Below are 9,307 nucleotides of genomic sequence, written 5' to 3'. Positions count from 1 at the left end.
TAGGCCTAATATAGCTATTTCAACTTATTTTTACTCTTTTACTTTATTTTATTACAAAAAAAATCAAAATTACAAAAATTGTTCCATTAATGTTTTGTAGTCATTTTTAATCTTGAAAAATACCAAAAAAAATAGTTTATTTTACGGTCAGTCTTATTTCAATATTTGTTTTACTTAAATAGGACTAATTAATAAATGAGATCGTATTTTAATCTCGTTCACGAGGAAAGAATAAAACTTGGGTTCGAGCAACTCATCTTTAGGACTAATTTTTGGATCTAGTCCATAATTACCAAGCCCATAATTCCTAGGCCCATACCCCCTAACCTAATCTCTACCCCTATATAATACTACCTAATCCCTACATAGACATAGAGGCTAAAACACACAAGATCAGCCGTTTGTCTTCTACCAAAATCAAACAAAACCAAAAATGAAGAAGCAATCTTCTCAAAAGAGAAAATCTGAGCGCTGCAAAAACGAAAAAACCAAACCTACCGTTTTTACTAAAGAAAAGCAAAAGAACACAAAAAACGAGAGACAAAAATCTTTAGCCGAAATTCTCAAAACCAAAAAAAAAAACGGCAACACCAACAAAAGTTCTGCCGCCCCATTTCCAAATTAGGAGATCAAATCAAACAAAAAGTTTTCTTCTTCTTGGTTTCGTTTTGGATTTTTAAAGTTTAATTGGATGTTGGCTCAGATTTGAGAAAAATGCCAAAGTAGTCTTCATACCGGCTTTATTTGGAAGGTCGTTCGAAGCTGCGAGTCCCGAGCTTCCGTTCGAGGTCGTATTCATTGAGTCAAGCTTAGCTAAGGTCCGTTTTCTTTTAATTGTCAAATTTGGATCTTCATTTTGCGCTTCATCCTGTACTGATTTATGTCAAGCTTGAATAAAATGTGGGTATATTAATATGGTCTTGTATGTTCAATTGGCCCTTTGGTTTTGGAAATTTTGAATTCTAAATTTTGCATATTCTGCTTATGTGCTTTGGAAATAGTTAAAATATCTATGACTTGGGTTCCCTCTTTTGTTTGTTAATTGATTCTTGAACAAAATAAAGTGTACAAACAGACGTTTGGGTAAAGGCATTTTTCTATTTTTAATCCTAATTGAAGGCATCGTTGTTGGATGAGTTTGGAAATGGGTTTCCTTGCGTTTCGACGTTGCTATTGAATTTTTCAGTCTGCCTTTGCTTTTGTTTTGGCATTGTGATGTGATGAATTTGTCCTATTTGATTATTATTAGTTTAATATATCAAGGTAGCAAGGTAGATATTAAAATAAATATTCGTAGAAATGTTTTAGGCGTGTGTTGTAATAAATTATCGTGGCTATGGGTATGGTTCCCGTAGCATTGTCATGATGCCTAATTCCAAAATTCGGGTGTGCATTTCATGCAACCCGATTTTAACAACTTCGAATAATAAAACTTTTGAAATAATTTGAGGTGTGCCATGCCAAATAAAATCCCAAAACTCATGGCCCTCATTTAGTTAATGTTTTATCCTTAGAAATCGAGGCGTGCCATTTAGCGAATTTTCTATGGCCCTCGCAAAGTTGAAATGCGTAGTGGCTTTAGACGCGTTATATTAATAATTTACCTTCCTAAACTCAAGTGCGCATTTATGTGACCCAAATTCAAATCTCAACAATGTTAGATAAAATATGTCGAGGACTGCGGGTGCATTTATGTGACGTGGTTCAAGACGTATTTTTAATAACGTTGCAATCTTCCTAAAAAATAATTAAAAGTGGTTAATAAAGTTTAAATTGCACTATAGGCTAAACATATGTATTAAAATCAGATAATAGGCCAATTATAACAGTTGAGCGACCGTGCTAGAACCAAAGAATCTGAGAATGCCTAACACCTTCTCCCGGAGTAACAGAATTCCTTACCCGGATTTCTGTGTTCGCAGACTGTAAAATAGAGTCAATCTTTTCCTCGATTCGGGATTTGAACCGGTGACTTGGGACGCCATAAATTATCCCAAGTGGCGACTCTGAATTTTAAATAAAATAATCTTGTTTCCATTGTCACTTTAAGTTGGAAAAACTCCCTTATATACCCTTTACGGGGGTGTAGGTAAAAGGAGGTGTGACAGCTCTGGCGACTCTGCTGGGGATCGAATCCAGAATCTCTGGTTCAGGGTTCAGAATTCGAGCTTAGATGAATTATTATATTTGGCTTTATCTGTTATCTAATTTTATTACATGTTTGGGCCTAATGTGCTAAATGTCGCTTTTACCTTTTTGATATTTTCCGAATTGTATATATAAACTGCTACGAAAACCCTCTCTTCTCTCTCCTGAGGAGTGCACACTGGCGTGACTTCTTTCTGTTAGTGTCATATCCCAATTTAGAACGAGGTGCAGATAAGTTGCAAAGCCGGATGATCTTTTGGTTACCGGTACGCTGCCCCCCCTCTCCCGGCTCGAGTTGTTTGCTCGGGTAAGCCAGGTCTAGAACAATACACCCAGGTTTTAAACCTAGAATAACTCAGCCTCATGTCGGATCCCTTGTAGGAACGCCTGTTTGCATCATGTGCATTTGACTTTGGGGACTCAACATAGGGGTTGGTTCCGTCTAGGACAGGTGTACCCAATAATCAAAAGACCATCTTGATGCATCTTACGTGCTACTTGCGTCTCTGTCTGTTTCGGCTTGCATGTTGACTGGCTTCTAGCATAGGGAAAGAAAATGAAAAAGAAAAAGAAAAAATAAAATCAAAAAAAAAGGAGAAAGAAGAAAAAAGAAACAAAAAGTGAGAGGTAGGTATTTAGAAAATTCTGAAAATCTGCCAAAACTCTGGAAAAAGTCATTTCAAAATGAGCCAAAATTTTCAAGTGTCATGTTTTCCTATTTCGTCAAAACTGACGAACTACGCGGGTCCGATTCTCACCGGATGTGAGATACGTAGGCAAACCTCATCGGTTCCGGCCCACAAATTTTTTTAAAAAAAATTCAAAAATATTTTTCATTATTTTCTTCTTTAGAAAGTATTTCTTTTAGACCTCAATTTTTTTAAAAAAAAAATATACAAAAATATTTTCTTTTAATTTCTTCTCAAAATCCAAAAATATTTTTCATTCTTCTTTCAAAAATTAAAAAGAAAATTCAAGGTTCAAAAATATTTTCTTTTTCTTTAGAAGCATTTCTTTCATAAATTCAAAATAAAATTCCAAAAATTCAAAAATATTTTCTTTCTTCTTTAGAAGTTTTTCTTCGAAATTCCAAAAAAAAAGGTCGATATTCAAAAAAAATATCTATTTTCTTTAGAAGTCGTTCTTTGCAAAAATTTTGAAGAAAAATCATAATCCAAAAATATTCTCTTTCTTCTTTATAAGTCTTTCTTTCGAAAAAATAAAATGAAAAATTCAAAATCCAAAAAAAAAGTTAGTTTATTTACTTTATTCCTGATCTTCCCGAACTACGCAAGATCTAATTCAGGTTCCCACATGATACGTAGGCAACCCACATCAGGTTCGATTGAATGGTTTAAAAAAGGGAAAATGAAAAAGAGAAAAAAAAAAGAAAGAAAAACCAAAAAAAAAAGAGAAAGGAAAGAAACAAAAAAAGAAGAAGAAAAAAAAGTAAAATGAAAGTGAGTGTTTATTCTAACATGCTTGTTGTTTTGAAATAAAAGCTAGTCAAAGGTGGTCGGTTTGTTGGTTTGCAATGGCGAGTCACAAAAACAATCCAAGATCTCTCGGAGATAAAAGCATCTTCTTAACCAATGGAACAAGCACCATTGTTGTTGATCCAAGGTCACAAAAAAAGCAAGTAGGTAAGTTGGCGGTGAAAAAATAAAAATGGAGGCAAATGTGGGGTTGACTTTACCAGATTTGAGCAATAAAACATGGGCTGCTTGGGATGATTATCAAAATTCGAGTGTTGAATCCAAAGCAATCAAAATGGTCAAATATCGTAGTAATGCTGATGTGCGAATGTGTGGCTAAGATGTCGCTTAGTAACTAAAAAGTCACTCCTCTTTCAGCCATGGTAGTTTATTTTTGTCTTCTTTTCTTCTTCTTTCTGTGTTATTGGACCTTTCATTCTTTATTCAATAAAAAACAGCCAGTCATTTTGTGTCCATTTTGTGCATAATTCTTTTCACGCTAGTTTTAGTGACACGACATGCATGCGGAATTTTTGGCCAGATCTTAGAAAACTGATTTAGTCTTGAATTGGATAAGTGAGAAAGAGACACTTTTGAAGAAGAATAGATACGTGAAACATTTGGAAAATAAGCATGAGCTGAATTTACATGGAACCAAAGCAGTCATGCTCATGGAAGTTAAGGATCTCTACCTTTTCAATCATTTGTAAAGATCGGGCTTGAGAATGTTTAATCAATTGAAGTCTATTAGAAAGTTTGACATTAAGAGATGAAAAAATATTTTGTGACCACGACACACCAAGAAGACAGACATGTTCGTCAATGTTGTGATCGCGAAAATATACCATGTTTGACGTTCTCGAGGTTGGGAGGCCCTTTTTCTTCTACCCAAACACTTTATATCCTTCGCTACCCCTTTTGAGCCTGTATTATTTTCTTTGACTACCCTATTTTGGAATCAAGTTTAGAGTCAAAAAAAAAAGAAAAAAAATGGGGCAATTCTTAGAAAGTTCAAAAAAAAAAGAAGATTTGTCAAAGATCCATGCCCTAAAAAAAAGGAGCTGAGGCAACTTGTTTTGAAAACAAAAAAAAAAAGAAAGAAAAGAAAAGAAAAAACAACAGAAAGAAAAATGAAAAAAATTAGTTAGGTCAGATGTTTGAACTACGTTAGACCTGATTCCTTAAAAAGAGATACGTAGGCAGCCTCACGATTTGGTCCAACCACATAAGAATTGGAAAACAAAATATACCAAAAAAAACCCCAATAGCTGAAACTGGGGCAAAAATTTTATTTCACTTTTGAAAGAGTCGATTCAATGAGTTGTAAGTCTACAACCCCCTTTATTTTGAGTCTATTTTGAGCTTTCTTTCTTTCTTTCCAACCCTATCCAAAATCTTTCCAAATAAAGACCTCCTGATATGCCTTCAGGAAATGCCAAGAGAAGCATGCAATGAGCAACGGTTATCACGCGACATAGAACACTGTTAGGATGCTCGCGCAAGAAAGCAAAAGAAAAGGAAAAATAGAGAAGAAAAATGAGAGAGTCTTACTAGTGAAAACCATCATGGGCACTGTAAGGCGACGGTAAGCAGAGATGAATAAATGAGAGAGACTTGTTGGTGAAAACTCCTCGAGGCACCACTAGTCGAAAGTGAGTTATAAAGCTGGTGCGAAGAATTGGCATAAACAAGCCCGACTTCAAAGGTCATAAGAATAGTAAAAGGGAAGAATGAATTAGTTGGATAGATCAGGCCGTTAAGTCCAAAATGCATGTCATGACCATTAAGGCTAGTTATTGAAAAAAAAGAAAAAAAACTCTTCCTTCTGTCCTTCCGATAGGGGCATTTCTTTTTTATACTTGTTTCTTTGCATCATTGTGTCCTTCACTTTGAGTCAGTCCTTCTCAAAACAAGGAAGAAAAGATTTCAAAATTTGCTACCAGCTTTTCAGTTGCATAAAGTGAATTTGGTCAGCACACTCAATTATTACTACCAACATGCTTTGAGGATTCATGCAAAGGCTTCCCCAAAAGACTCTTGTCAGCCTACTTGGCACAAGCAAACATAATTGGTGATTCTCTCTAGCAGACAAATTGCCCAAAGCAGGAAGTCATTCAAGATATCGGAAAAGGTCACCTAAGTAAAGATCTCCAATTGGGATAAGGCTGTTTGAGCTGCAACTACAAATGGTACTGGTGTGAAACAATCAGAGTTGGTGCAGAACAAAGTCTTTTGAGACCGACTCAAGCTGATTGAGCAAAAGCCAAGCTGCCCAATACTCAAGGCCACAAACCGACCACCATTTTCAAAACTGACCAATTTTTCTTTGTGTGAAACAGGAACAAAGAAGTGCAAGGAAAGTGGTTCAAAAAAGAGAAAAAAAAAAGAAGAAAAAGAAAAGAAAAAAACAAAAAAGAGAAGGAAAAGAAAAGAAGAAAAGAGACTACAATGGAAAGTTTCTCAAATCTTTGCCTTTGCTTGTCTTGCTATTGTGCATAAAATCTTGCCATTGATCTTTACATTTTTTCTCCTAGGATAAAGAGTCCTAGTCTGATAGATTTTCTTCCCAATATAAATCTTAGTATGATGAATCTTTCTCCTAAGATAACAAGATAGAAGACCTAGTCTGATGAACTTTCTCCTAGGATAAACATCTTAGTCTGATGAATCTTTCTCCTAAGATACAAAAAAATCTTAGTCTGATGAATTTTTCTCCTAATATAGAAGACCTAGTCTGATGAACTTTCTCCTAGGATAAAAATCTTAGTCTGATGAATCTTTCTCCTAAGATACCAAAAAAAAGACCTAGTTTGATGAATTTTTTCCTAGGATCAAAATCTTAGTCTAATGAATCTTTCTCCTAAGATAAAAGACCTAGTCTGATGAACTTTCTCCTAGGATAGAAATCTTAGTCCGATGAACCTTTCTCCTAAGATACCAAAAAGAAGTAGAAAAGTGACTTAGTCTGACGAACTTTCTCCTGGGATCAAAATCTTAGTCTGATGAATTTTTCTCCTAAGATAGAAAACCTAGTCCGATGAATTTTCTCCTAGGATAATAATTTTTAAAAAAAAAAGAAATCTGAATTTGAAAAAAAGGGGAGTCATTTTTTTAGTTAGTTTTCTTAAAATTATCAATGTTTAGTTTTCCTGAAATTAGGGGGCCCCGCTTGGAGAATAGGGTCAGTTTTTACTTTAGTCAAGCTTAGTTTATAGTTTTCCGCAAGCTCAATCACGTTTAGGAAATGCATATCCTAGTCGAGTCATTAATTTTACTCTCATCATTGCATCCTTCATCAGCAGCGCAAGTGATTTATAGTTTTGTTAACACTCACAGATGTTCCCAATATCAAACTGAGGTAGAAAAATTTCTTTTGTTTTGTCTGTTTTGTTGTAATTAGGCGCCCACCTGGAGAACAAGGGAAGATAACTCAAGTTTCAAGGGAAAGTAGTTTCTAAGGAAGACAACTCAAGTTTCGAGGAAAAACAGTTTCAAAGGAAAGCAGTTCAAGTTTCAAGGGAAAGTAGTTCAAGTACAGCAATCAGGCGCCCCACCTGGAGAACAAGGGAAAACGATTCAAGTTTCGAAGGAAGACAGGTCAAGTTCAGCAATCAGGAGCCCACCTGGAGAACAAGGGAAGGCAATTCAAGTTTCAAGGAAAAGTAGTTTTGAAGAAAGACAGTTCAAGTTTCAAGGGAAAACAGTTCGAGTTTCAAGGGAAAACGGTTCAAGTTTCGAAGAAAGACATGTCAAGTTCAGCAATCAGGCGCCCACCTGGAGAACAAGGGAAATCATTTCAGAATCCGATTCAAGTTAGAAGTAGAAGAAGCTCGCCTCAAAAATGCGGGTCGACAGGGGTCCGAGATAACAAAAAAGAAGCCTCAATCAAGAATAAAAGAAAAAAAAAGTGAATCGAAAGTGCAGAAGCGGAGAAAAGATATGGACTGCTCAAGACATAATTGAAGTCACAAGCTCTGCATGTCCCATCTTGATATGAAAAATCTGAAAAAGATTGAACCAACACCTGCAGCTAACAAGCATCAAGATTCATATCAGAGTTTGTATGAAGAACCAACCAAGACTTAAGATCAAGCTTCAGAAGACTCATAGATTGGAATCTTGTAACTCGTAGCTGGTAAGCTTAGTTAGTCTTTTTCATTTTTGATTTTTTATGTAACATCAGGACCACAGACTGGAACCTCGGCGAAACGATACCTCGACAGGCTCTCCACCTTGGTATACTCCATCATCTCACGCACCTCTGAACTACACGTGGCCTGATTCCTTTATAACCAGGGATATGTAGGTAGCTCGGATACTAGAGCTCGATCACATTCCCCTTTTCTCTTAGTTTTGGTCTCCTTAAATAAGGGTCGGGTCAAAAAACCTGTCTAGTCATTCTTTATCTAAAAATTCTTCGTGTTTCCCGTCAAAGAGGGGCAGCTGTAGACATGTGATTTTTGACCCTCCCCAAGATTTTTCATATTTTAGCACGTAAATATTTAATTTAGGCCTAATATAGCTATTTCAACTAATTTTTACTCTTTTACTTTATTTAATTACAAGAAAAATCAAAATTACAAAAATTATTCCATTAATATTTTGTAGTCATTTTTAATCTTGAAAAATTCAAAAAAAATAGTTTATTTTAACGGTCAGTCTTATTTCAATATTTGTTTTACTTAAATAGGATTAATTAATAAATGAGATCGTATTTTAATCTCGTTCGCGAGAAAAGAATAAAACTTGGGTTCGAGCAACCCATCTTTAGGCCTATTTTTTGGATCTAGTCCATAATTACCAAGCCCATAATTCCTACGCCCATACCCCCTAACCTAATCTCTACCCCTATATAATAGTACATAATCCCTACATAGACCTAGAGGCTAAAACACACAAGATCTGTCATTTGTCTTCTTCCAAAATCAAAGAAAATCAAAAATGAAGAAGCAATCTTCTCAAAAGAAAAAAATCTGAGCGCTGCTAAAACCAAAAAACCCAACCCGTCGTTTTCACTGAAGAAAAGCAAAAGAACACAAAAAATGAGATACAACAAAAATCTTCAGCCGAAATTCTCAAAACCAAAAAAAAAAAAACGGCAACACCAATAAACGTTCTGCTGCTCCATTTCCAAATCAGGAGATCAAATCAAACAAAATGTTTTCTTCTTCTTGGTCTCGTTTTGGATTTTTAAAGTTTAATTGGATGTTGGCTCAGATTTGAGAAAAATGCCAAAGTAGTCTCCATACCGGCTTTATTTGGAAGGTCGTTCGAAGCTGTGAGTCTCGAGCTTCCGTTCAAGGTCGTATTCGTTGAGTCAAGCTTAGCTAAGGTCCGCTTTCTTTTAATTGTCAAATTTGGATCTTCATTCTGCGCTTCATCTTGTACTGATTTATGTCAAGCTTGAATAAAATGTGGGTATATTAATATGGTCTTGTATGTTCAATTGGCCCTTTGGTTTTGAAAATTTTGAATTCTAAATTTTGCATATTCTGCTTATGTGCTTTGGAAATAGTTAAAATATCTATGACTTGGGTTCCCTCTTTTGTTTGTTAACTGATTCTTGAACAAAATAAAGTGTAGAAACAGAAGTTTGGGTAAAGGCATTTTTCTATTTTTAATCCCAATTGAGGGCATCGTTGTTGGATGAGTTTGGAAATGGGTTTCCTTGCGTTTCGACGTTG

The 9,307-nt window shown here is 35.3% G+C and overlaps 1 long non-coding RNA gene across 1 annotated transcript; it reads left to right on the top strand.

Moving 5' to 3' along the window:
- Positions 1-386: 386 nt before the first annotated feature.
- On the top strand, positions 387-9,050 carry LOC142179599 (uncharacterized). Its single transcript, XR_012708147.1, has 2 exons — positions 387-818; positions 7,024-9,050. It is a non-coding gene; the product is annotated as an uncharacterized LOC142179599 (long non-coding RNA).
- The last annotated feature ends 257 nt before the right edge of the window (positions 9,051-9,307 follow it).

This window comes from Nicotiana tabacum, chromosome 1 (assembly GCF_000715075.1).
Source record: "Nicotiana tabacum cultivar K326 chromosome 1, ASM71507v2, whole genome shotgun sequence".
In the NCBI taxonomy this organism is placed as follows: domain Eukaryota; kingdom Viridiplantae; phylum Streptophyta; class Magnoliopsida; order Solanales; family Solanaceae; genus Nicotiana; species Nicotiana tabacum.
The sequence above is the reverse complement of the archived record's forward strand: the minus strand, read 5'-3'. Positions and strand labels throughout refer to the sequence as shown.